This window comes from Giraffa tippelskirchi, chromosome 3 (assembly GCF_054371585.1).
Source record: "Giraffa tippelskirchi isolate mGirTip1 chromosome 3, T2T-mGirTip1v1.2.pri, whole genome shotgun sequence".
Lineage (NCBI taxonomy): Eukaryota > Metazoa > Chordata > Mammalia > Artiodactyla > Giraffidae > Giraffa > Giraffa tippelskirchi.
This window is the reverse complement of record NC_137277.1, coordinates 121,321,337-121,348,994: the sequence shown is the minus strand read 5'-3', so window position 1 is coordinate 121,348,994 and position 27,658 is coordinate 121,321,337. Positions and strand designations below refer to the sequence as shown.

At 40.7% G+C, this 27,658-nt stretch overlaps 1 protein-coding gene across 1 annotated transcript in view; it reads left to right on the top strand.

Moving 5' to 3' along the window:
* Positions 1 to 27,658, top strand: part of THSD7B (thrombospondin type 1 domain containing 7B) — a 1,641,422-nt gene that overhangs the window by 425,694 nt on the left and 1,188,070 nt on the right. Inside the window, exon 11 of the mRNA XM_081579094.1 lies at positions 15,801 to 15,972. The gene's annotated coding sequence lies outside the window, so the exon portion shown is untranslated. The remainder of the gene's footprint in view (positions 1 to 15,800; positions 15,973 to 27,658) is intronic.

Sequence of the window (27,658 nt, the reverse complement as noted above, 5' to 3'; positions counted from 1 at the left end):
ACTTATAAAAGCAAAACCTCATCATTTTCTCATGAGCCCGCTATTAAATTGAACTCTTCCATCCTACACTTCTGCATGTAATTTAATGATCATTATCTGTTCCTGGGATAGCTCCTTTGATTAATGTATAGGGGCACTATTTATTCATGTTAATGCTTTTCATTTTAAATTCTATTTTGTCTTATAAAACTATTACCATAATAGATACTTTCCACTAAAATTTTTCCTGCATTTCTTTTGCTTTTACTTTATTTTCAGATTTCCCAGTATTATTTGTGGATTATTCTTGCATATAGTGTATTGCAATTTTTTTAAAAATGCCCTTTGACACTCTGAATTTTAACAGGAAGGCTTATTAATTTATATTTACTGAAAAAACATGTAATTGGACTCTTTAAGTCATCTATTCTGGGCTTTTGTCATTTCTTATTTTCTACTTTCTTTTTTGCTTTATTTTAGAAGTTCCCATTCTTTTTTCTCCTGTTTGCAAATTATTAACACTTCCAGCTTCTAAGTGCTTATCCTCAATAATGTTAACATTTCTTAATTTTTTAAAGCCTACAGTTATTTAATATCTTTATCCCATTCCTAGTCTACATTTCTTCTCCAGGGCAGAGCTTTATATTTTTCTAATTAACAATAATCTTATTAGTTTCAATTCATTCTGCTAGGCTGCTGAGTGCCTTTGAAGTCCCAATCCTGTCCTCTAAGTCCTCTTTATGTTTTGTGTCACCTTCAATTTTTATATGCATGAGTTTATCAAAATCATTAACAAAAATCTTACGCAGTCAGAGATGGCTTCAGGGCCCTATGTTTACCATTTAGGAATTCCATGCCTTGGGAATGGAGAGGTGAGGAGTCAGACATGAAAATCCACTCTCCAGAATCCTATAAGCTGTGTCTGACTATATAACCAGCTTTCTGTTCCTGAACTATTATAAGAGAATTTCATCTTTCCCCCTAAAGTTCTTATCACATATACTCCATCATTCAAGGCTGACAGTTGATTAAAACTAATTGAGGAAAAGCTGTTCCTCTAGTTTCTCTCTCAGTCTTCTGAGTGATGGAATTGTCAATGATGCAAGGCAGGAATCCATCAGAATCTCAACCTTCAGTTGAATGAGACGTCTGGCTGATGACTAGATGAGTCATGAGGCTGCGATAGGGTGGAGGTGGGGGACTAAGTGAGCACAGAAGAGGCATGTGTGCCTTTCAGCCTGGCATGGTAGAATCATGACAGTTGGGTGGTAGGAAAGTTGGGTTCTAGCCTTGGCTTCTGCTGATTCATCAGATATCAGAGACTGAAAATTCTGTGCATTTACCCATATATCAATGTTAGATATGATTTTGTTACCTTGGGGATTTTCCCTCACTTTTTAACCCCTTGCAATCTCTTGGCTTCACTCTTCTATTGAAACTTTCTCCTCCTCAACAAAAACTCCAGAGCTGGTTTTTTTTTTTTTTTTTTGTCTTTATTCTAGAAATCTCTGTTTTGTATTTAGCACCAGGGACCCTCTGCTTTCTTCCTGAAATTCCTTTATTTTTTGTTTCTCTGTCACCGATTTTCCTGAAGTCCCCTGCCCCTTTCCTTTGCTGCTGTTTCTTGTTTACTCCCTGCTGTTTCTTAAATGTGGCCTTCCCTCAGGCACATCCCCAACTGCCCTCTGAGTGTCTTCCTTCTGCTCTTTAAAAGTCAATGTTTATACCTTTTTTTTAGATTCTACTTATAAGTAATATCTCATGATATTTGTCTTTCTCTGTCTTGACTTCCTTTACTCAGTATGACAATCTCTAGGTTCATCCGTGTTCTGCAAATGGCATTATTCCTTTCCTTTCTTGGCTGAGTAATATTCCATGGTATATATGCTTACCGTCTTCTTTATACATCCATCTGTTGATGGACGTTTAGGTTGCTTCCATGTCCAGGCTATTATAAATAATGCTGTTATGAACACTGGGGTGCAATGAGAACCTACTGTATAGCACAGGGAAGTCTACTCAGAACTCTGTAATGACCTATATGGGAAAAGAATCTAAAAAAGAATGGATACGTGTATAAATGTTTCCTTTGCTACAGAAGAAGCTAACACACTGTAAATCAACCTTATGCCAGTAAAAAAATTTTTCTAAAGTAATGATGTGGCCATGGGCAAGATCTCTAAAAAGAAAGTCAATGTGTCCCATATGGAATTCTTCACATTATACCCAAAAGGAATTTATTCTTGTTTTCTCTTTTTCTTGAGAGTCCCATCATTTCCTCAGTGATGCTAACTCAAGATCCTGAGTCCTACAGTTGGATGCTGACCTGTCTTCAGTCTTCCTGGAGTAAGTGCCTGCTGATGGTGCTGGGTTGTAGGTTTTCCCATTGAAGAACTCAGGGTCTGGAGGATGGGTGTGAGGACCCATATAACCATGGCTGCAGTCAGCAGGCTGATGCACTCTGTTAACCCAGATACAGGAGGGTGAGGAAGATGGCACATATCCATGGGGGATCTCTCAGGTGCCATTTCCTATGCCAGACTCATATAGAGCATCTCAGCTGAAGTTTATGACCCTGTGAGGTAGCTATTACAGCCAAGGAAATGTAAGTTCTGTGGGGCAAAGGTTTTATGATTATATAATAAGTGCTGGAACCATGATTCAAAATTAGATCTTTTATTTTTTTCAGAACAATGTTGTTCTCTGAGCTGTCACAGAGGAGGTGACTAAATGAACTAGTAGTCATTTACAGATGAACTTTTCTCAGTAGTTCATATGTAGAAAAGAATTCCTAGCATAAGAGAAAGGAATATAAATAGGCACAGAGGTTGAAAGTATGTGCCTGAGAGTTCTAAGTAGAAATAAGGATCATAAGTGGGAAAGGAAGTTAGCAACATGAATGGACCTAGAGATGATCATACTAAGTGAAGTCTGACAGAGACAAATATCATATGATATCACTTATATGTAAAATCTAAAAAGTGATACAAATGAACTTATTTACAAAACAGAAACAGACACACAGAACTGGAAAACAAGCCATAGTTACCAAAGGGGAAAGATAGAAGGAGAGGGATAAATTAGGCTGCTGCTGCTGCTAAGTCGCTTCAGTCGTGTCCGACTCTGTGCAACCCCATAGGGGCAGCCCACCAGGATCCCCCGTCCCTGGGATTCTCCAGGCAAGAACACTGGAGTGGGGTACCATTTCCTTCTCCAATGCATGAAAGTGAAAAGTGAAAGTGAAGTCGCTCAGTCGTGTCCGACTCTTAGCGACCCCATGCAGCCTGCCAGACTCCTCCGTCCATGGGATTTTCCAGACAAGAGTACTGGATTGGGGTGCCATTGCCTTCTCTGATAAATTAGGAGGTTGAGATTAACATATACACACTACTATATGTATATGTGATAAACAACAAGGACCTAGTATATAGCAGAGGGAACTCCATTCAATATTCTGTAATGACCTACATGGGAAAAAAATCTGAAAATGAATAGATTTATGTATATGTAAAATTATACAATTTAAAAAGTAAGTGGGGGAGGAAGTTTAGGGAGAGAGATGACATGTCAGCTTTTAGACATGTTGAGCTTGGCATGTTTATAGTCTATCCACACTGGCGGGTCAGTGAATGGTAGGAAAGATGAGTTTGGAGTTTAAGAAAGAGATATTAACACATATATATGGAATTTAGAAAGACAGTAATGACTGTCCTACATACAGGCCAGCAAAGGAAACACAGATGTAAAGAACAGATTTTTGGACTCAGTGGGAGAAGGCAAGGGTGGGATGATTTGAGAGATTAGCATTGAAACATTACATTACCATATGTAAAATAGATGACCAGTGCAAGTTCAATGCATGAGGCAGGGCACTCAAAGCCAGTGCTCTGGGATGGCCCATAAGGGATAGAGTGGGAAGGGATGTGGGTGGGAGTTTCGGGTTGGGGGGACATATGTATACCTGTGGCTGATTCATGTTGATATATGGCAAAAACCATCACAATATTGTAAAGTGATGGTCCTCCAATTAAAATAAATTAGTTAATTAAAAAATAAAAGTGTGAGCAAATATTGAAAGAAAAAAAAAGAAATAGAGAATTAGAAATTTAAATTTATGTCATTAGTGCAAGGTAGGGTATGGAGCCATGGAGGTTTTAAAATGAATGGGTGGGATGTGCAGGGGCCAAAACAGAAAATATATGAGTAAAAAACTATAAAAAGCAGAAAGATTGAGAGGAAGCTGTCAGAGAGGCAAGGGCACTGTGGGAGAGAGCAGATGATGAAAACCAGAGAACAGTGTCAAGGTCAAGGCCAACAGAGTTTGCAAAGGGATAATTTGGAATCAAGACTAAACATGACAATTGAACCTGGCAATGTAGGAGTTCGCTGGAGAAACTGGTGAGAACAGTTTTAATTTGGAGATGAGAAGTGAAATGTAAGTTTTAATGGGTTGAGACATGAGCAGGAGGTAAGGAGCAGGGAAAAAAGGGTGGGCTACTCTTTTAGGATAAGAAAGTCTACATTCTTCTCTCTGTGGTGTCTCCTCCCACCTTCAAGGCCCAGCTCAAAAGCAGTCTTATCTATGAAATTTCCCCCTACATCTGGTCCTTTCCACCTCCATTGTTACCATGACCACCACCTGGTTTGTGTTCATTGATTAATTGCAGCTACTAAGACTAGATTGCAGCTCCTTGAGGTGAGAGACCCTCTTCTCAGTGTCACCCATAATACCCAGCCTTGAATACAGTGGGTGTTCATGAAGTGCTTGTACACAGTAGGCACTCATGAAATATTTGCTCAATTGAGTTATTTAGAGACCAGCATCACAGAAAGCAGTGTAAATTCTTATAATAATTCTTGTGAGGTATATGTTTATGTGTGTGTGTGTGGGTGTGTGTGTGCACATGTTAGTTTTTTGAGAGGAGGGACTATATGCTGAGTAAGTGAAATGGAGATAGATTTTCGGACTGGATTTTCTTCCAGGTGAATGAGTCTGTGTTCTCTAGTTAAATAGCCGTATCAATTATTGTTTCAGTACTTTAAATATTTTGTCTACATGAAAGCATGAAATTTTGTTCAACTTCTTGTTTCATTCAATTTGTTAAAGTTTTTTGACTGCTTTATCTAGCAGTTTTGACTTTGTTGAGACGTGAGCATTCAGGGGTTCCAGTCCACCTCAGAGCTCTGGGTAGACCTGAGGTCATGAAATTAAAAGGAAAAGGAGTGTTAATTAAAAAGAAGCAAGCATTGCTGTGCAGTGTTCTGAAAAGCACTGGGACTTCGAATCAGGATATCTGATGTCTGGTCCCAAGTCAGCTCCTAATTAGTGGCAGTGCCTTATGTAACTACTTTTCTGTGTCTCGATTCCACATCTATAATATAAGGCGTTAGACAAGATGAGTCTAAGATCGGCTTTCCTATTGTAACACTTTAGGAATCTATGAAAAATATTTCTACAGTCATACTGTACAAAATGTTTCTACCTCATGCTTGCTACTTTCCAATATCCATTTGGCAGTGAACATGGAATTACTGAAGGAGTAAAGCTCAAAATCAGTTTTTTGCCTCCCTCCCCTCTGTCTTAATCCTGCACTGCTGTCATGATAAAGAACTAAATGCAGCTTGATGCCCCCAGCTTGATTGTTGAACTGAAAGCTCTGCAGGGAAAAGGACTGTGTCTAATCTCCTCTGCGTATCAACCCAGAACCATACCATGGTTCCGGATCCTACATGTACTACTTCTCAGCCTTTTTGCTTAACTGACTATTTGACTGCTTGACTGTGTTCAATCTGTATGGTGACCTGTTGAAGGTGGCAGCTTGGCTGCAGGTGGCTGCACAGCTTGGCAGGTAATTCATGATTCCTATTTGTTGCTCTTGATTTTAATTATGTATTGTATTTCTCTAAATAGTCTACATGACCGAGAAACTTCCAAAAGCACAAGGGATATATATAGACATGGATATCTAAGATCGAAAATAAAAACCAGCAGAAGAGAAGAAAATCTCCAGCAGTGATTCTCTGTTACACTTTTAATCACAATTTGGGTGACAACTCCTGCTGCTTCTGGCTTCCTGAATTCTGAGCAATTTCTCAGTTGGGTTCTGGGAACAATGTAGGGGTGGGTGGATGGTAAGAGCCTTCTTATCTGATGTGACAGGACTGGTAGTTGGTTTAATGTAAGGACTAGTTTGAAATGGGAATCTGAAGAAAATGATGCACACACAGCTCAGACATTTTATTTCAGTCTAAAAGCCTATGAATGCGTGTGTCTTTCTCAATCTTTTGACTTGGAATCCAGGCCTTACTCTTCCATAAGTGTTACTAACCATGCCCAGTTTTTCAAGGTGGAGGGGAAATCTAAAGCAATCTAAGCACAGAATCCTAGATACTTACAGTAATTTTCCTGGGCTTCTAAACGGTGTCTGCTGCTAAGTCACTTCAGTCGTGTCCGACTCTGTGCGACCCCATAGACGGCAGCCCACCAGGCTCCGCCATCCCTGGGATTCTCCAGGCAAGAATACTGGAGTGGGTTGCCATTTCCTTCTCCAGTGCATGAATGGGAAAAGTGAAAGTGAAGTCGCTCAGTCGTGTCCGACTCTTAGCGACCCCATGGACTGTAGCCTACCAGGCTCCTCCATCCATGGGATTTTCCAAGCAAGAGTACTGGAGTGGGGTGTCATTGTCTTCTCTGAAAGGGTGTCTACTTTCATCTAATTAAACACAACTTGAGACTCTTTCTATAGTTTTCAACCTAATTTTAATTTTCTTTTGTCACTCACATTACGTCAATGTTTATAATATTACCGTGGCTTAGTTGGTTAAAGTGCCTGTCTAGTAAACAGGAGATCCTGGGTTCGAATCCCAGCATTGCCTCAATCGAGTGTTCTGGCTCTCTTTTGGGCTTCCCTGGTGGTTCAGACAGTAAAGAATCTGCCTACAATGCAGGAGACCCGGATTCAATCTCTGGGTCAGGAAGAGCCCATGGAGAAGGGAATGGCACCCCACTCCAGTATTCTTGCCTGGAGAATTCCAAGGATAGAGGCTACAGTCCATGGGTTTTCAGAGTTGGACACGACCGAGTAACTAATACTTTCACTTCACACTTTTGTATACTTTAAATAGCATTTAAAGCTGTTAACAGATTCAGAAACATTCAGCATGCTCTTGGCTGGCACAGGATACAACAAGTAAGCAGAAAAGTATGAGGGCTTCTGCAAGTGGCCTCTTAGTCATGTGCCTGGATTGTGCCACGGGCAACAGCTACTGTGTTTTGGAGAGCGATTGGACTGTGTTGGTTCATCTGGTGATTGGTTAAAGGAGATCCCTTACAAGAGCGTAATCTGTACCTTTGAAGTGTCTCTTTAGCCAAAAGCCAGAGGTATTCTTGATCTTGTTGCAGGTCCTGTTCCACATGGACAAAGCTGATTTTTGTCTTCTGCTTACCCTTTTCACTGAGCATGTTCAGGGGATGATTTTCTTCCCCTCACCTGTGTAAGGCAGGTACAGCTGTCTCACTGCACTGAGATGACTAAAACTGTCTTGGACAAATCTTTATTATTGTCACCCTTGGTGATAAATATTTCATTATACTTACAACCGGGAGGTATTGTATAAAGTGCTGAGAATGCAGAACATGAATTGTGGTCCCTGCTCTTGAGAAGCATGGATCCTAGTTGGAGAGGAAGGATGCTTATATGTACCTAGGTACACACATATGGAAAGATAACAATATGTATAATATATACAAGTTACCAAATGAGTTGGAAAGATAATAAGGGCTATAGGAATTCAGATGGACTGAAAGTTACATCAGACCAGAGACACTTACAAACACACTGTCCTGTCATAGGGCTTCTGGGGGCCAGGCTAAGGAGTTGGGGCAGGTAGGTGAGATTGTCTGAGGAGACAGGGCTCAGGTCACGGTGAGGGGTTCATGGGGGCTGTGGCCAAAAGGTGACATAGCCCCACAAGTGGACCAAACTGAACACTCTTGGCATTGGACATTTTACCAAGGAAGGGAGTCTGAATTGTCTTGGAACTAGAAAGTGGCCCAAACCTTCCACTTGTTTCTGTCTCCTGCTCTGGTTCTAAGAAAGAAAGGGTTTACAGTTTGAGCCTTTCCCCTTGAGAATGCATGTGACCAGTGGAAGATGTGACTTTTTCTGGGTCAGAGTTTGTCTGCTCTGGGCTTCTGACAAGTCTCTTGTTTAGGGAAGAGCTTAGAAGAGCTGCCTTAATCTCAGAGTGTAGTCTGGAAAGGATGGATGGAGTATATCATCCTCATAGCCTCGCTCCATGATGATTGATCCATAACTTCTGTCCTTCCAAACAGGATTCCTCCTCAGAAGCAAAAATAACCTCTTTCTCAAGCTCATCTTTTCCTAAGATAGAAGAATGGTTATCTAATTAAATATTATCTTCTTCACTAGTTTACCTTATTGAATAAAGCCTTTGGACAAAACTAGAAATCAAAACCTGTTTCTAGCTGGTTCTCATTGATTCATCTACACTTTCTCTGATTCCCTTTATGTTTTAAACCAAATCAAAAACTCAATATCTAACTCTAAACAGAATGATATTATTTCTAGGTGAAGTAATCATAGCAAAATTCAGTGGAAAATGCTTTCACACAAGGTGACTCCTGGTTTTCTTTCCCTGAATCTCTCCTGAATGTGATTGCAAAAAGAATATGAAGAAATTCCTCTGTTAGGAGTAATTCCAATCAGGCCTGAGATTAGGTTCTACTGAAGAATATCAGGTCTGGAAAATTGAACTTTGATTTCTTTTGTCCCGTAGTTCACACAGATAGTTCTATCATCCCCTGTTAAGGAGGTAGGGCTGGTAGCCTATGGAACCATCTGGATGGCATGTAAATGCAAAGGGGTCCATTTGCTACCTGCTGGTGTCCTCATTTCTTGTGTGTGGGATCACCAGTACTGCACAGTCCTGTGCAGACTTGGGGGTCACATTTCCATGCAGGAGTCTGCTGTGCTGCTTCCTTTTATGTGTCATCTCTGAGTTTCCCTCTTTGCCAGTAAAGGTATTGTATGTCTGTTTGCTTCCTGTCTTCCCTATGAGAATACAAGTCCATGACTTTCCTAGAAATGTATATACTGTCTAGAACAGAGTCTGCACGGTAAGTGTCTATAGAGTGACAACATTTCTCCACTTGTGCATATTAGGATATTCCCACTGACCCACTGTTCCCTTGTGTCAACCACACATTGGACAACAGTCAAGGTGCCATTCACTGGGGGGGAAAGGGTTAAATGAACTATCTGATGATAGCAACACAGGGCCCTGGTGCTGCAAGATCTGGGACTTGGACAGGTTATGGAGGTAGGTCAGCAAGGATTCTGTTACCAGAGTCAAGACTATGGATTTAAAATCTAAATTTCCCCAGACTAAGGTTCAAATTCTGGGTGGGTCCCAATCTCCATATTAGAGCCACTGACCCCAAAGTAAGAAGAGATGAGTGTTGAGGAACAGAAATCAAGGCAAAGTGCAATAGAGCTTTATCTCCTGAACTCTTTGTTGTTGTTGTTCAGTTGCTCAGTTGTGTCCGAATCTGCTATCCCATGGACTGTGGCACGCCAGGCTTCCCTGTCCTTCACCATCTCCCCAACTCTTTCAGTTCAGTTTAGTCGCTCAGTCATGTCCGACTCTTTGTGACCCCATGGACTGCAGCATGCCAGGACTTCCTATCCATCACCAACTCCCGGAGTTTACTCAAACTCATGTCCATTGAATCGGTGATGCCATCCAACCATCTCATCCTCTATCATCCCCTTCTCCTCTTGCCTTCGATCTTTCCCAGCATCAGGGTCTTTTCAGATGAGTCAATTCTTCACATCAGGTGGCCCAAGTATTGGAGTTTCAGCTTCAACTTCACTCCTTCCAATGAATATTCAGGACTGATTTCCTTTGGGATGGACTGGTTGGATATCCTTGCAGTCCAAGGGACTCTCAAGAGTCTTCTCCAGCACCACAGTTCAAAAGCATCAATTCTTTGGCACTCAGCTTTCTTCACCGTCCAACTCTCACATCCATACATGACTACTGGAAAAACCATAGCCTTGACTAGATGGACCTTTGTTGGCAAAGTAATGTCTCTGCTTTTTAATATGCTGTCTAGGTTGGTCATAACTTTTCTTCCAAGGAGCAAGCATCTTTTAATTTCATGGCTGCAGTCACCATCTGCAGTGTTTTTGGAGCCCCCCAGAATGAAGTCTGTCACTGTTTCCATTGTTTCCCCATCTATTTGCAATGAAGTGATGGGACCAGATGCCATGATCTTAGATTTCTGAATGCTGAGTTTTAAGCCAACTTTTTCACTCTCCTCTTTCACTTTCATCAAGAGGCTCTTTAGTTCTTCTTCACTTTCTGCCCTAAGGGTGGTGTCATCTGCATATCTGAAGTTATCAATATTTCTCCTGGCAATCTTGATTCCAGCTTGTGTTTAATCCAGCCTGGCATTTCTCATGATGTACTCTGCATATAAGTTAAATAAGCAGGGTGACAATATATAGCCTTGACGTACTCCTTTCCCAATTGGAAACCAGTGTGTTCCGTATCCATGTCCTCAACTCTTTGGGGGTAATGTGATACTTCTGAGTTAATTGGAATCAGGCACCTTTGGTCTTTGTGGGGCTGAGGAATGGTTTCATTGCTAAATAGCTGAATTATAGACAAATAATTGCATTTTAAAATTTTTTAAGAAAGATAATTTAAATCACCTCAATATCCTTTTTGGTTGTCTCTGGGAATCAAGTGCTTGATTCCTAGCCCTAACCCTAAGAGAGAAAACTGGAAGAAGAAAGCATGCAACCTCCAAAGAATTAATGTCAGGCACATAAGCAGTCATACTTGCTCATAGCAGGAGGGATATCCTAGTATTTATTCCATTGAACTAGGACTTCCCAGGTGGCACTAGTGGTAAAGAACCCACCTGCCAATGCAAAAGATGCAAGAGATGTGTGTTCCATCCCTGGGGTGGGAAGGACACAGCAACCCACTCCAGTATTCTTGCCTGGAGAATCCCATGGACCGAGGAGCCTGTCGGGCTACAGTCCATGGGTCTGCAAAGAGTTGGCCACAACTGAAGTGACTTAGCGAACAAGGAGAATATCCTTGTATTTATTTCACTGAACAGAATTTTTTGGTGTCAGCTGCTCTATCAATCTGCATCACTCTACAGGAATGCAGTGACAGCTACCCCCTTTCTTTCCTCCAAAGTGTGGGGTCTTTGGGCAGGTGAGATATACCTCCTGGCTGAGAGCCCAAGCCCTATCAATTTGGCTTGGATTTATTAAACTCCTTTACTAGAAAATTATGTATCACACAGACATTGAGGCTGTATATAGTAAGTCCTGTCCTGTATTTCTAACCTCCCTCTGTGTTTGCACCTCTCTCTGTCCACAATTTTCATGTTTCTCTGAATTTTCAAATCACCTGCTGTAAAGTGCCCATTTCTCTTCCCCAGCTGATCCCTTGTGTTATTTATAATAGGCCCAGGAGAATAGATTTGTTCAAATCACATAGCAATTATGTCAGAGAAGAGAGAGATTTGGCAGTGCTGTTTGGGAGAGGAAACATTAAAAAAATAAAAAGTGCTGAGCAAGAGCAGCCACAGAAGGTGGGAAGTCCTCTGCTTTGATGACAGGCATGGGCCACTGTTAAATACGTGACCCAAGATCTTCAGGGACTGATGATTTTCATGTGAAAGAATTGTTTAAGAATAAACAAGTCACAATTGTTATTGTCCCTTACTTTTCACCAGGACTAAAAAAAAAAATTAAGTGAATTATCTTTTGAGAAGTATGACAAAGAAGACACTTGCGGGTAATGAAAACTTTCTGCTTGATCTCGTTCAATCAATACAAGCTCCAGGGGTCTCTGTTCAATGAAAAAATTCAAAAGACCTCTGGCCTTCCCACAAGCTTTCTGAAAACCATAACATAAATTCTGTAGCCACTGATGGATTTGTTTGCTTCAGAACACTGGCATTCAGTGTGAATTCAACATTTAAAAAGACCTTGGGACAAATGCCTAGGACACAAGTGGAAAAATCCCTTGTTCATAAAAGTATTAATGATGCCAGGAATAATTTAGAAATTTCCAGGAATAAAATTCTACCTTGAAGTTGGGGATGGATGCTTCCATATAGTTGCTATTTTAGTTTGAAGATCTACGTAATTCTTTACTGCTCTGAAGCTACTGTAGTTCCATAATTGATGAAGCAGTTTCTAAGTTTATCAATGCATTTTGAAGTCTAACTGAGCTAAGTACATGTCTTGTTTGCAAGCCACCAAGTCTGATGTTCAGTTTTATAACCTGTATTAATCCATCCTTCAATATGTGCCCCTGCCACCAACCTAGTTCCCTGAGCCAGTAACCTCTGAGTCCAACTTCGTTCCTCTCTCTCCACACATCTTGTTCTTCTCCCTGAATATCTCTTGAATCTGTTTTCTTCTCATCAGCCTAGTGCAAACTTTCTTGGACTACTGCAAAAGCCTCTTAGTGTCCTTGCTGCTAATTTTGCTCCCCAGCTACCCTTACCCCAGGCTCCCTAAAGCAGCCTGTGTGCTCATTAACAGTGCAGACTGTTGATGTCAGTCCGTGTCCTAAAACATTTTGTGGTTTAAAGTCTTATATCCTCAACATGGCTTTCATGTATCTGTGTGATCCTACTTCTCATTGCTTCCCCAGCCTTGTCCTATTCAGTCTCTCCTTTCTAGTCAGACTGGCTCTCCTTCAGCAACATGCCAAGTTCTTTCTTGCTTTTAGCCCTTGGCTAATGTACTTTTCTCTACTAGGGACACTTTCTCATCTTCCCTTCTCTTCTTTGGGTTGTTGTTGTTCAGTCACTAAGTCATGTTTGACTCTTTATGACCCCATGGACTGCAGCATGCCAGGCTTCCCTGTCCTTCACTATCTCCCTGAGTTTGCTCAAACTCCTGTCCATTGAGTCAGCGATGCCATTCAACCATCTCATCTTCTGTTGCCTCCTTTTCCTCTTGCCCTTTCTCAGCACTTCTTTGCCTACTAAACTCCAATTCAACTTGAAAATTCAGCTTAGACTTGACTTCCTCCATGAAGTCCTTCACTTCCTCCATCACTTTAGCTACTTGGGATCACTTGTTTTAAGCCTTTACAGAACTGCACCTGTAGTACCATAAATCTAACATTTATGTAGTACCATGAATCTAATATGGATACATGCCTATTGGGTTGCTGGCTGTGTGGGGGCAGGGGTGGGGTCTGTCTCATTCACAGAACCTGAAACATATCAGATGCTCAATAAATACTTATTGCATGCATGAAGGATCATAGAAACGATTGGTCACCATCCCTTAAATGTGTCTTCCCTATAGAAGAAGCCCAAGTCAACAAAGCAAGGCAGAGGCATTATCTAGTCAATATAGATCAGTTCATGGGGATATGAAAATAGCTTTGATCCATGCTAACTTGACTCCCAAAGTAAATTCCCCAGGTGCAATAAAATAAAGTACCATTAGTCTCTCTCTCTCTCTTTTTAAAAGAGTATTTTTCAAGGTCTGTGTCTTTGTTCTCTATTTTCTTTCAAACAAAAACAGAAGGATATTTTTGTCCTGTGGAAATGGGTTAGAGTCATACACCTCATACTATTTTGGTTCTTAATCTCCTAAAAGCCTACCTTTTAACACACTGAAATGTACAACCATCCCAAACCATAATCTATTTCAAAAATATTGTTAAATAAAAAAGTTTGGTTTTAAAAGATGAAAACATTTGTTGGCCTGGAATGGTGATTCCAGCTATAGAAGTGCCCTTGGTGACTCGCCTAGGGCTGAATCTCAGTCTCTGTAGTCATGAAACTTTGCTACCATAAAAAGAGCTAGGGGAGAAATGATGCTGTTTCTGTCATCATGGGGTTTGCTTCAGTGAGGTGGACACCATTTCACCAGATGAAATGCCATGGATCTTGGCATCTCAAGATTAGCACCAGTTCATCTTTCTGTTGTGATTCTTGGCATTTTCAAGCAGTTGTTGTTGTTTTGCTTTGATAGAAACATTAGCCTCATTCTTGCCATGAACAGCATCTCCTTGGGTTTTACACAAAGGATTCAATGCAGCTATAGCTTTCTGAATGACAGATGGAGACTTCAAATGGTTGTGTGAAAACAGCTCTCATCATGTTCCTGGAAGATTTCAGTGTTTACATTTATTACCAGCAGGTACATTCAGCATCATTAGCATGTCTGAATATCTCAATAATGAATTTAATTTACCATTTTGAGTTGAGAATGATTTGGGGGAGAAATTTTCTTTAGTATATTTATGATTGTACCATTTGATTTTAGGAAATATTTTATATCTACATACGTGCTCTTCTTGGAAGTGTATGTGTATGTGCCCAGTTGCCCAGCTGTGTCTGACTCTGTGACCCCATGGGCTGTAACCCACCAGGCTCCTCTGTCCATGGAATTTTCCAGGCAAGAATACGGGAGTCGATTGCCATTTCCCTCTCCAGGGAATCTTCCTTGACCCAGGGATCCAACCCACGTCTCTTTCGTCTCCTACATTGGCAGGCAGATTCTTTACCACTGCACCACCTGGGAAACCCCTTTATACTAGATTTGCTGAATCAACATTTGATAAATCATCATAGTTCTCAAAACAATTTTAGTGTAAATTGCATTCATCATCTGCATATTTTCCCTTTATGTATACAGTAAAATTAGGGTTATTTAGACCATTGTTCAGTTCATTGTTCAGTGTCTGGAGTATTGAGATTCCCTTGTCTCTCCTTTTCTTTTCTTTTTCTCTGCCTTTTGGCCTGTTTGCATCTCCACAGAAGGAGGCATAGGAACAGAGAGTCTTTCATACAGTCAGTAGATGCTTATCATGTATATATGCCCAATGCTTGCTGTCTCTGCTTCATGGAAGCTTGCTGTCCTCCTGTGGAGGTGGTATGCATGACAAATTGGGATCCATTCAAATGGCTTATTATCAAGTTGTGATTTGGTTCAGACTACATGAGAGGTGTAAGAGGTTGATCAGACCTAGAAGGGACGGGCGAGGCTGAGAAGAGGCAGCGTCTGAGTTGTAAAGGCTTGAATGAGGATGAAGAAATTGAACAGAAATAAGATACAGAGGAGTAGAGCATTGTAGACCTTGAAGGGACCAAGTTTTTAGCTGAGAATTTGTGGTGGGCAAACAAGAGGAATGACTTTGGGAGTAGAGTGGGCTGGATTACAAGGGCTTTGATTGTTGATTAGGACCTGACTTCTGAGAGACATGTAAGAGGATTTGGGGCTTTGTGTGGCAGGCTATGGGAAGACATTGATGATTTTAACCCAGTCTCTAAAACTGAAAAGAATTAACATGATTCCTTGTAAGGAGCTTTGGCTAAAGCCTTGACAGAGCAAAAACTGAATGAAAGTTTGAAATTAAGTTTGGGGAGATTTGAAAGCTAACTTCAAAAGTTTTAATCCTAGTTTTCAGAGATGACTGAGAATTAGCTTAATGTCATTTCTTCCCCTTCTTTATCTTGCCTCTTTATATGTTCACTGATGAGAGATTTGCATTTGAAAAGTTTTATTATAGATTCCGGTAGGGAAATTGTACATTGTTGATTAATGTATCTTTTATAATCCTTCCTGTTATTGTAACACTGCTAATTTTATTAACACTTTCTCAAAGGAAAAATGAAAGTGAAATAAATGCCCATGCAACCCCTTCATTATCTTGTCTGCCCTTGCTTTACTCACTTTGCTGAAATTCTAATGGAAAAAAAGGGGGCTGCTCACTAATTTTCTTTTCATGTGGCATTCCAGCACTGCTCCAGTCCATTGCTGTAATGAAAATTGGCAGCTCTTGAGAAAAACAGTAACCATTCAGAAGAGAGCACCTGCTCCATGGACCATGAACAGAAGAGGAAGCTCTCCGGCCCAAACATGATGCCATTTTTCAAATTTTGAGAGATAGCCCTGTTAGCCCTGTTCAAAGGTTAGTCAGTCTCAGAGCAGGAGATAGTCAGGCCATCCCATCCCAAATGTCTTGTCATCCATGATCTTGCTCCCATGATCAGAAGTTTGAAGTTTAAAGGCCATAATACCTCAAGAGCATTGTCCTTTCTCTTTGGACTTTTATCAAATTAGGGCACAAGATGCTTTAACAGCATCAACATCAAAGACTATTAGATGCTTACCTGTTTTTCTTTTTTCATGGAACATTTGTTTTCTATTCATTCATTCATTTATTCTCTACAGCATGTAGGATCTTAGTTCCCCAACCACAGATGGAACCCATGACACCTACAGTGAAGGTTCAGCACCCTAACCACTGGACCGACAGGGAAGTCCCTGGAACATTTATTTACCAGTAGTTAAAGCAAGAGAAGGCAATGGCACCCCACTCCAGTACTCTTGCCTGGGAAACCCCATGGACGGAGGAGCCTGGTAGGCTAAAGCCCATGGGGTCGCGAAGAGTCAGACACGACTGAGCGACTTCACTTTCACTTTTCACTTCCATGCATTGGAGAAGGAAATGGCAACCCACTCCAATATTCTTGCCTGGAGAATCCCAGGTATAAAGGAGCCTGGTGGGCTGCCGACTATGGGGTTGCACAGAGTCGGACACGACTAAAGCGACTTAGCAGCAGCAGCAGCAGTTAAAGCAAGATCAGATTGCTTCTGTAGGAAGAATGACTAAGGTATGATTTTATTGTCACAGGAATCGTGTTTTAACAAATGTACCAATTTAATGTTGAGCTTTGAAGGAGCTATCTTAGGTCTCTGTTTATTGCAGTGATGAGGCCATTGATCAGAATTTGCTAACAGCTCTTCTTTGGGAATTTCTCTGAGGTAGTAAAGACACACAGAATGCTTTGTGCTTAAACCTCAAATAGTAGCAGTGTCTGCCACAGATTTTCACCAGTTTTTCTCTGACTGGCTTTTGGCTATCACCCAAATACTCTCCACTCTCAAAGCATGAGGCTATGTCATCACAAAGATAGTTCAAAAAGTGTGCTTGAGGCTGCGATGGAAATTTCTAGAGTTGGTCCCCAAGTGATTTTTATTAACAGATACATCAGCAGAAAAGCATCAAGATGACTAATTTGAACCAGAAAATAGGCAACTAAGTGTACACATTCTTTTGCATTCTTTACAGGTAAGTGACCTAGTAATTAACAGCTTGGGATGTGGAGCTAGACAAACTGGGTTTAAATTCTAATGCTGCTACCTGGCAATGAGAGTCTCAGATTCCTCAGGGTAAAGGGAGGTTGGGATAGGTGTTTTTTAGGATTAAGTTTATCCTGAAATGCAGTTAAACTAAATTGAATGTATGTGTGTATGTTTGTGTGGGCTTCCCTGGTGGCTCATTGGTAAAGAATCCGTCTGCCAATGCAGGAGACACAGGTTCAATCCCTGGGTCAAGAAGATCCCCCAGAGAAGGAAATGGCAACCCACTCCAGTATTCTTACCTGGGAAACCCCATGGCGGGCTGTAGTTCACGGTGTTGCAAAGTGTCAGACATGACTGAGCGAGCAGGCACTGTTACCGATGTGAAATTGTCATTGTGCTGATCCCTCCTGTTCTCTACGGCCTAAACTTCTTGGATGCCTTCATTGATTGCTCTCCTCTGCTTTTCTCTTTTTCCTCTGATGCCTGTCTTATCCCTCTGTAAGTTTTTGTTCTCCTCCCTGTCATCATTTCTCTCTCCTTATTCCATGGTTGCCTCTTGTGAATCTTTCCTCTCTCGTGAATGAAGAGTGGTCTGTTTCCACGGCACACGGAGGGAGCGAGGATGAGCAGGTCTGTGGAATCCCCTCGGGTGTCACCACTTGAGCGCTAAGCTGGACACTTACTCAGTTTCCTTGGTAAGTAGGGCCAAGTCTGAGGCCTCTCCTGCCTGCTTTGCCACCTCCTGCACTGCTCCTGTGATGGGAAGAAGATGCACATCCTCCTTTTTTGCCAGTGTCATCTCCTCTCTCCTTAAGCACTTACTTTTACCATCAGTGTGTTAGAAAAATAAACAAACTCCAGTGAAATTAGTTTCCTGTTCTGTCTTTGGAGTTAATTTAACTTCAGGGCCGTGATTCAGAGCCAGGGTACCAGGATCTACCACAGGAAAATCTTAGGACTTTTCTGAGGAAGGAAAGTTTGAGAAGTATATTCACTATTCTGATGGGAAAGAAAAGAAAATCACTCAGTCGTGTCCGACTCTGTGACCCCCATGGACTATCCAGTCCACGGAATTCTCCAGGCCAGAGTACTGGAGTGGGTAGCCTTTCCCTTCTCCAGGGGATCTTTCCAACCCAGGGATCAAACCCAGGTCTCCTGTATTGCAGGCAGATTCTTTACCAGCTGAGCCACAAGGGAAGCCTAAGTGGGTAGTCTATCCCTTCTCCAGTGGATCTTCCCAACCCAGGAATCGAGCTGGAGTCTCCTGGATTTCAGGCGGATTCTTTACCAGTTGAGCTATCAGGGAAGCCCATATTATGATGGGACGTTAAAGCCAAAAAAAAGCACCAAACACTGTTACTTTCTTAAGTAGAACTGCAGGAAATGAACTAGACTTACCAGCCTTGCTTTGTGCTGATATTTTCAAGATAGGCTTTGTCTTTGGAATGATAGAAATTATCCAGAGGAGGCTTTAGTGTTCAGTTATTAGGATTTATCTTTGGAATGAAGGGAAAGGCTCCCGACTCCAAGATTCTGGCCTAGAGAATTCCAGGTACTGTATAGTCCATGGTGTCGCAAAAAATTGGACACAACTGAGCAATTTTCACTTTCTTTCTTTCTTGGAATGATAGAAATTATCAAGAGGAGGCTTTAGTGTTCAGTTATCTATTATTATTTTTTTTTGAGGAGGAAACTGCATGAGAATATTGTATTCACCAAATGGGGAATATGCTTTTTTTTTTTAAAAAAAAAGTACAAAAACTGTTGTGAAACATCGTTTGTTTATAGAGTTAGCAAAAATGACCATCACATCCCAAGCAAGACAGCCTGACTGGGAGGCTCCTAGGAGACCCATTCCGATGTTTAATGAGGAGCTAATCTAAGAGAAACTGTCTGAGACTGATAGGCCCCTTGTATTTGTTTGGGGGATTTTAATTTGATGTTAACCTGCTCATCACAGAAAATTCACAGGAGGTCTCAACCATAAAGAGCACCACTTTATACTTCAGTAAGTAGAATTAATGATCCCTGCATGAACTGGAGATAGGAAATGGATGATAACCTCCTTTGGGTTTTTCCATTTACCCCAGTGTCATTGGCTATTTCATCATACTTCAGGAAAAATGAAACACTACTAGTTGTACTCAAAGCTATAAAAATTTCTAGTTTCACCAAAGTGAATTTCCCAGATGTTGATACTTCGTATATTCAGCTTTGCTATTATATCCTACTTACCCAATAACATTTAATTATTTGACTATTATTCATTAAAGGGCAGACAAGTATTTGGTATAAGTGTGGGCTGTACGTGTGCTCAGTCGTGTCTGACTCTTTCTGACCCCATGAACTGTAGCCTGTCAGGCTCCTCTGTGGGATTTTCCAGTCTAGAATACTGGAGTTGGTTGCCATTTCCTCCTCCAGGGGATCTTCCTGCCCCAGGGATCAAAACTGCATCTCCTGCATTGGTAGGTGGGTTCTTTACCACTGAGTCACCTGGGAAGCCCTGGTATAAGTGTAAACTCCAGGACATTAGGATTTGATTGTAGCTCTTCTGATAGACATCATGAGCTTCCCTTTATACAAAATATCTTGGGTTATGAGGAATAAATGGGGAGAAAGCATCATAGAATGAAACCACATTGGATTCAAACAGATATGGCTATGAATCTTGGCTCTGACATTTGATAGTGGACTTGGGTGATGTATCTAACTTGTTTTGAGCTTCAGTTTCCTCATCTATTACATAAGGCTAATAGGACTCTCTCTGCAGGGATTTTGTGAGTTTTGAAGACATAGTTGGAAAGCACCTAGCAAAATAATCGATATGTAGGACAGTACAGAAGCTTGGTTTTATCACTAAGTATGTTGACTGAATTCTTTAGCTAATATTGAAGTTTAACTTGTTGAATAATATACATACTATGAAAAGTGAAAGTGAAAGTTGCTCGGTTGTGTCTGACTCTTTACAACCCCATGGACTAAAGAGTCCCATGGAATTCTCCAGGCCAGAATACTGGAGTGGGTAGCCTTTCCCTTCTCCAGGGGGTCTTTCCAACCCAGGGATCAAACCCAGGTTTCCCACATTGCAGACGGATTCTTTAGCAGCTGAGCCACAATGGAAGCCCAAGAATACTGGAGTGGGTAGCCTATCCCTTCTCCAGGGGATCTTCCTGACCCAGGAATCAAACTAGGGTATCCTGCATTGTAGGCGGATTCTTTACCACCTAAGCTACCAGGGAAGCCCTTATGTGTAATATATTCATTGTTAAATACAGATGCTTACGTTGATCTCAAAGCACTGTCTCATGTGTCCTGAGTCTCTTGTCTATTGATGTGCATAGTGATAACTACTTATTGATAAAAGTGTGTGCGTATACTCTGCTTTCACAAAAATCAGAACCACACATTCAGATACTTATGTACAACTACACATTAACCCACTCTTTTCGGAAGTAGACTGAATCTGTTTTCAGACATGGTGTACAAGGAGATGCAAGGTGGGACAGAGAGGCCAACACCACTTTCCACTCAGTCCCTTGGTGATGATGCTATGATACCCAAGCAAGGGCAGCTGAGAGGTGCCCCAGGAACAGTCTTTGGCCCTGTACTGTTGTCTTCGGCAGATATAGATGCAGCCTGACTGAGCTCCAGTCCTTTGGAGCTTCTGACACTGCAAAAACCTGTGCTTTTTAAACTGCAAAGTGGTTAGCAGGATATGAAAGGCAGGCTGACCTGATGCCAGGCAGAGCTGGTTTTTGTGAACTTGGATTTGTAACTAGTACTCACAACTACACCAAGTTCTGCTCCATGCTGTGAACATCTCCTAAATAGTGAGTAAGCTTGTTAAGGGTAGGGCCTATGTCTTCTGGCTCTGTTCTCTGTCTGGGAACTCTCTGCACTCAGGATAAACTTGATTAGGAAAGGGGAGAGGAGATGTGGTCCTGTAAGTTGGTCAGTCATTGATTGCCAACTGATTCTTGCTGTCCAGTGCTGACGCTAACAGATTAGCTGCCTGGTCTTCTCTTGCTAAGAACCACATGACCTTTTTCTGGCCCTTTCAATGTCAGGCAAGGGAAGAGAGACCAGCAAGATGTTGATCAATTATGATTGTCTTTGTTAATGGCAAAAGGGGTTAAATTTTGTAGGGCAACCGATAAATCTATTATCAAAGATCATGTGTGTAAATTTTTTTCAATGAAAAACAGCTTTACTGTGCTTTACTAATTATGAAAATAATACAGATTCTTTAAAAAATGTTCACACAAAGCCAAGAAATAAAAGGATGAAAGTAGAAATCAGCTGGCATGCCATCACTCTGAGTTGGCTCCTGTTAACATTTGGTGATCTAGTGTTTCATGAAATTTTTTATGCATATAGATGCAGAAATAGCTGATTTCATACAGATACTATCACAATACTATTTATTAAAGTTGAGAGCATAACTTTTTCTGTCATTGTATTAAAATGGTAAATATACGCATCTTGCTTTTCTCAGTATCATGTTAATAAGATTGAATCTAGATCATGGTTTTTGATCCTCAGTACTACTGACGTTTTTTGTTGTGGAGGGGCTGTCCTGTGCATTGTAGGATGTTTACCAGCATTTCTATCCACTACCTACCAGATCACAGCAGTGCCTAGCTCTATCTACACCCCCCACCCCCAGATGTCCCTGAAGAATGAAAATCGTCCCTGGTTGAGAGCCACTGATCTGGATTCTTTTCAATAGCTGCATTATATTTCATAGTATGGATGTGCCACTTTTTATGAAATCATTCCTTTCTTGGTTCTCAATGATTTATTCTCAGTATCTTTTTTGCCTGTTAAATTTATGGTTTAGATGGTGCTGCCTTTTGTCCATGGTTATCATTCAGAAAACTGAAAGGCTTGCTAAGGTAAAACCCATGCCTCTGCCTTTGCAGACAGCATTGGATGACCTCATTCACTTTATTCCTGAGTGAATCCAAAGAACACCTATAAATGAGCAAAGCTGATGACTGGCTTGTGACACATTGGGAAGATGTGTCCCATCTGTCATGGGCAAGTGGTCTTTAGTCCCAGATGATGGCAGTCAGGTGGAAATAAAGTCTCAGTATCACCAAATATGGGCTTCCCATATGGTTCGGTTGTAAAGAATCCACCTGCCAATGCAGGAGATGTAAGAGACTCAGGTTCAATCCCTAGGTTGAGTAAGAGACTCGGGTTTGATCCCTGGGTTGGTAAGATCCCCTGGAGGAGGAAATGGCAACCCACTCCAGTATTCTTGCCAGGATAATCCCATGGACAGAGGAGCCTAATGGGCAACAGTCCATAGGGTTGCAAAGAATTAGACATGACTGAATGGCTGGGCACTCACCCATCACCAAATATACAATTTTCAAGAGAAACTTGAAATCTGTATTTTATATTTAAAAAAGTTTCAACATTTTAATATTGGAAACTAATTTTTTGAAATATACTGTACAGGATAAATAAAACTAGTCTCCTGCCCAAATCTGGCTCACTGGTGGCCAGTCTACAACCTCTGAAATAGGTGTCTATCTCTGGTTGAAATTCCTTTCTTCTTGGGCTTTCAGTCCTTTGAATAGTCACTAGTGGTGAGGATCTTGTACAGCTTTTTGCCAGTGAGCATTGACCTTTGACCCACCTGGTGTGCAGTGATGCTTCCTTCTGCCAGGTTCCCATCCTATTTCAGAGAGACCCCAGACTCCCATTGCCTATATTGTCTCCAAGTTCCAAATGCTTATCTGAGCTACACAGGTGCTTCAGGGCCAACAGGAGAAGCAGGGTCAGTGCTGTTTGATGCCTCGAACTTTTTTTCTCTCCATGGTGCCTGGAGTAGCTCTGTAGGAGGGAGTGTTTACTGAGATTGGTGCCTTTCAGCAGCTTAGGAGCTGCATACCTCTTTGGAATCTGTTGTTCATTTAGAGAGCATATGGCTAATTTATTTACCTGGGTTTCCTCCCAGATAAAATTTTAAAATCAGAAGGGATGTTGGCTATCTCTCAGTGTAATGCTTTCGTTTCACACTTTGGGAAAGCAAGAGAGAAGGGAAGTGACTTAGCAGAGGTTCCACGTCTATGTCAAAATCCATATAGTCAAAGCCATGGTTTTTCAAGTAGCCATGTATGGATGTGAGAATTTGATCATCTTTTACAGAAGGCTGAGCACTAAAAAATTTATATTTTCGAACTGTGGTGTTGGAGAAGACTCTAGAGAGTCCCTTGGACAGCAAGGAGTTCAAACAGTCAATCCTAAAGGAAATCAACCCTATTCACTGGCAGGACTAATGCTGAGGCTACAAGACTTTGGCCACTTGATGCAAAGAGCCGACTCATTGAATAAGACCCTTATGCTAGGAAAGATTGAAGGCAGGGGGAGAAGAGGGCAACAGAGGATGAGATGGTTGGGTGGTATCACTGACTCAATGAACAAGAGTTTGAGCAAACTCCAGGAGATGGTGAAGAATAGGGAAGCATAGCATGCTGCCATCCAGGGGCTCGCAAAGAGTCGAACATGACTAAGCGACTAAACAACCACGGCTATGCTGAGGCTTCAGCAGCCCTCCTGGCCTCCCTTTCCAGGGTATCTTGACTACATCCTCTATTGGGTGGCTTTCAAAGAAATCCTCTTTTTCTTTTTCTACCTTTCATCTGATTTTTCTGGTAGCTCATGTTTCTATGATACATCTCTGGGAGGCAACTCTTAGGTGTGGGTGTTAATTTGAGTTTTTGCCAAGCCAATTAACCCCCTCCTACCTTAAGTCTTTTAAGATAACAGCCTTGTTCTTCTAGTCAGGCATTTTTTAAAATTAATTCTTATTGGAGTATAGTTGATTACAGTGTTGTTTTAGTTTCTGCTATACAGCAAAGTGAATCAATTATACATATACATATATCTAATCTTTTTTAGATTCTTTTCTCATATAGGTCATTACAGAGTATTGAGTAGAGTTCCCTATGTTATACAGTAGGTACTTATTAGTTATATATTTTATATGTAGTTGTGTGTACATGTCAATCTCAATCTCTCAATTCATTTCTTCCCCTTTCCCCCTTCATAACCGTAAGTTTGTTTTCTATATCTGTGACTCTATTTCTGTTTTGTAAATAATTCATTTGTACCATGTTTTTTGATTCCACATATAAGTAATATCACTTGATATTTGTCTTTCTCTGTCTGACTTACTTCACTCAGTATTACAATCTCTAGGGCCATAGGGTCCATCCATGCCACTGCAAATAGCTTTATTTCATTCTTTTTCATGGCTAAGTAATATTCCACCATGTACGTGTACCACATCTTCTTTATCCATTCCTCCATCAGTGGACATGCATTATTTTAAAGAGGAGGGTTTTGGCTTGGGAATGGATTAGAGAAAATTTTTTTGCTGTTTTACTACCCAAAAGATTAGATTATATCAAATATGAGATGCTATTTCAATAAATTAGATATTGGGCTTGTGATGATTTTAAAGACACAGCAATACGTGATAACTAGGTAGCTTTAGATGGGGTTGAGCTGACAGACAGCTTGCCCCTTTGGTTAGAAATGTGCTGCACTCTGGTCCCTATGGATTTGACTTGTTGGTTTTCTGCATACAGAGCTGCCAACAGCTCTTAGCTGCTTAAGAAACAGGCATATTAAGCAGCCTTAGAGGAATGCCATGTTTTAGAAAAAGCTTTTATTCCAGTGCCCACTCTTCTGCAAGGATGCTGTCAGCACAGTCTGAGAAATGCTTTAGAGACTGCCCACCAGCTTGACACCTATGTTGGCCAAACCAGAACCCTTAGGAATCTGACTATTTGGCAGTGATTGCAACAGCAGAAGTGATGGCATCAGAAGACACACGCTATTCCAAGGAGTAGAAAATGTCCTCGCCTGAGAGTCTAGAGACCTGGATTCCCCTAATCCCTTAACTTCTCTGAGCCTTAGTAGACTTCTCTAGAGCATAGGGACTAAAGTAAATTGCCTTTTCCATCGCTCAGAGATGCTATTGAAGCCAATGTGCATGCATGCACACATATATACACCCACACAGGTGTGTGTTTCTAATGGGTTGAATTATGTCCCTCCAAAGTTCACATGTTAAAGTACTAACTCCCAGTTCCTTCTGAATGTGACTTTATTTGCACAAAGAGTTGTTGCAGATACTATTATTTAGTTGAAAAAAGATCATACTAGAGTAATGTAGACCCTCTAATTCAATATGACTGGTGTCCTTAAAAGGGGACACTTGGGCACAGCCATGCACACAGGGAAACCTTGATGTGTAGATTGAAGTTATGTTGCCACAAAGCTAGTAACTAAAAAAAAAAAAAAAAATACTAGGAGAGAGGCCTGAGTTCAATCCTTTCTTAGCACCCTGAAAGGGAGCATGGTCCTGCTAACACCTTGATCTTGAACTTCTAGGCTTTAGAACTGTGAGACAAGTTTCTGTTTACTACTCAGTTTGCAGTACTTTGTTATGACAGTCCTAGAAAACTAATGCAATATGTATATATAAATATATAAATACACACACACAAAATGACTTGAGGTGTTTAAGGTTCATCAGCAACCTCTAGTACATCTTGTTATTGTTTAGTTGCTAAGTCATGTTGGACTCTTTGCGACCCTATAGCCCACCAGGCTCCTCTGTCCATGGGCTTTCCCAGGCAAGAATATACTGGACTTGGGTTCCCATTTCCTTGTGCAGGGGATCTTCCTGACCCAGGGAATGAACCCATGTCTTCTGCATTGCAGGCAGATTCTTTACCACTGGACCACCAGGGAAGCCTCTAGTATGTCTTGGGCCAGTATAAACCTGGTAATGGCAATGTGGAGTTAACTTGTTCATAATAGTAGGCTGGGCTGATCTTGGGGCATAAGTAGATGGATAGACAGATAGATAGACAGTAAGATCCCTGTGGGCAAGGACTATATTAGTTGTACTTGGCACCTTATGCTTAGTGCCCAGCACAAGAATTCAGTCCCCAGTTTTGGTGCTGTTTGCTGAATGGACTAAATATGATCAGAGAAATTATTGTAATCACATTTTCTTTTCCTTTTTTTCTAATTGAGAGAAAATTTGCTTAACAAAACTTCATCTTTTTAAAGAGTAAAACCTAGTGTTTCTTTTTTACTATACTCACTAAATATGTATGTGTTATATATATGTGTATATATATGTGTGTGTGTATGTGTATATATATATATATATATATATATATATATATTCTCACCAACGCTTGTTATTTTCTGGGTTTCTTAAATAGCCATTCTAATGGTTGTGAATGTGGTTTTGATTTGTATTTGCTGAACAACTAGTGAGATGAGTATCTTTTCATGTGCCTATTGCCCATGTGCATATATTTGGAGAAACGTCTGTTCAAATTGTTTTCTATTTTTTTGTTTGTTTGTTTTGTTTTGTTTTCTATTTTTTAATTGTTATTTTTTCTGTTTGGTTTAGGAATCCTTTATACATTCTGGTTATGGAACCTTTATTAAATTTGTAATTTCTGAGCATTATCTGCCATAGTTTAAGCTATCTTTTCATTTTCTTGATAATACCCCTTGATGCAGAAAAGTTTTTAATTTTCATGACATTCAATTTATCTATTTTTTGCATGTGCTTTTGGTGTTGTATTTAAGGAACCATGGCCTACTCCGAGGTCAGTAATAATCACACCTGTTTTCTTCTAAGAGTTTTACAGTTTTAGCTTTTACATTCAGGTCTCTGATTCCATTTTGTTTTAATTTTTGTGTATAGTGTAAGGTAGGGGTCCAAATTAATTATTTTGTGTTTGCCTATTGGGTTATGCCTACATCACATGGAAAGACTGTTCTTTCCCCATTGAATAGTGTTGGCGTCTGTGTCAGAAACATTTGGCCATAGACGCATGGGTTTATTTCTCACTCAGTACTACTTCATTGATCTGTATGTTCATCTTATGCTAGCACCACACTCTTTTGATTTACCATAGCTTTGTAGTAAGTTTCAAAACTGGAAAGATTGCATGCAAATATTTTTTTTTTCTTTTTTTAAAGATTGTTTTTGGCTTATGAGGCTTTCTTAAGCAGCAGGTACAGCTGTGTCATTGTTTTCCTTGGATTTTCATCGAGTCACCTTAAAAATCAAAGATGTCATCTCACTTTACTCTTCAAATATGTACCTTAAGTATGTAGAGAAAATGTTTATATGCTTATTCTAGAGGTGGGGAAAGTGAGTGACAGAGCTAAAAGACTTGTTTAAAAGACCACAAAAGCATATTTACTAGCAGCAGGCCCCCTTATCTCTCAACATTGTATGTTTCTTGTGTAAAAAATAGTGTATTTTTTTATGTTAACTATAAAAAGATAATTAGATAAGAAGCAGAAGGAGGAGGAGAAGGATAAAAGGAAAAGGAAGATGAAGAAGAAGGACAAGGAGGAGGAAAATCAGGGGTAGGAGGAAGGGAGAAAAATTACCTATATCATAACTGAAAAAAAAGAGCTAGAAATTGGGGATTCTCCATTGGACCAGCAGT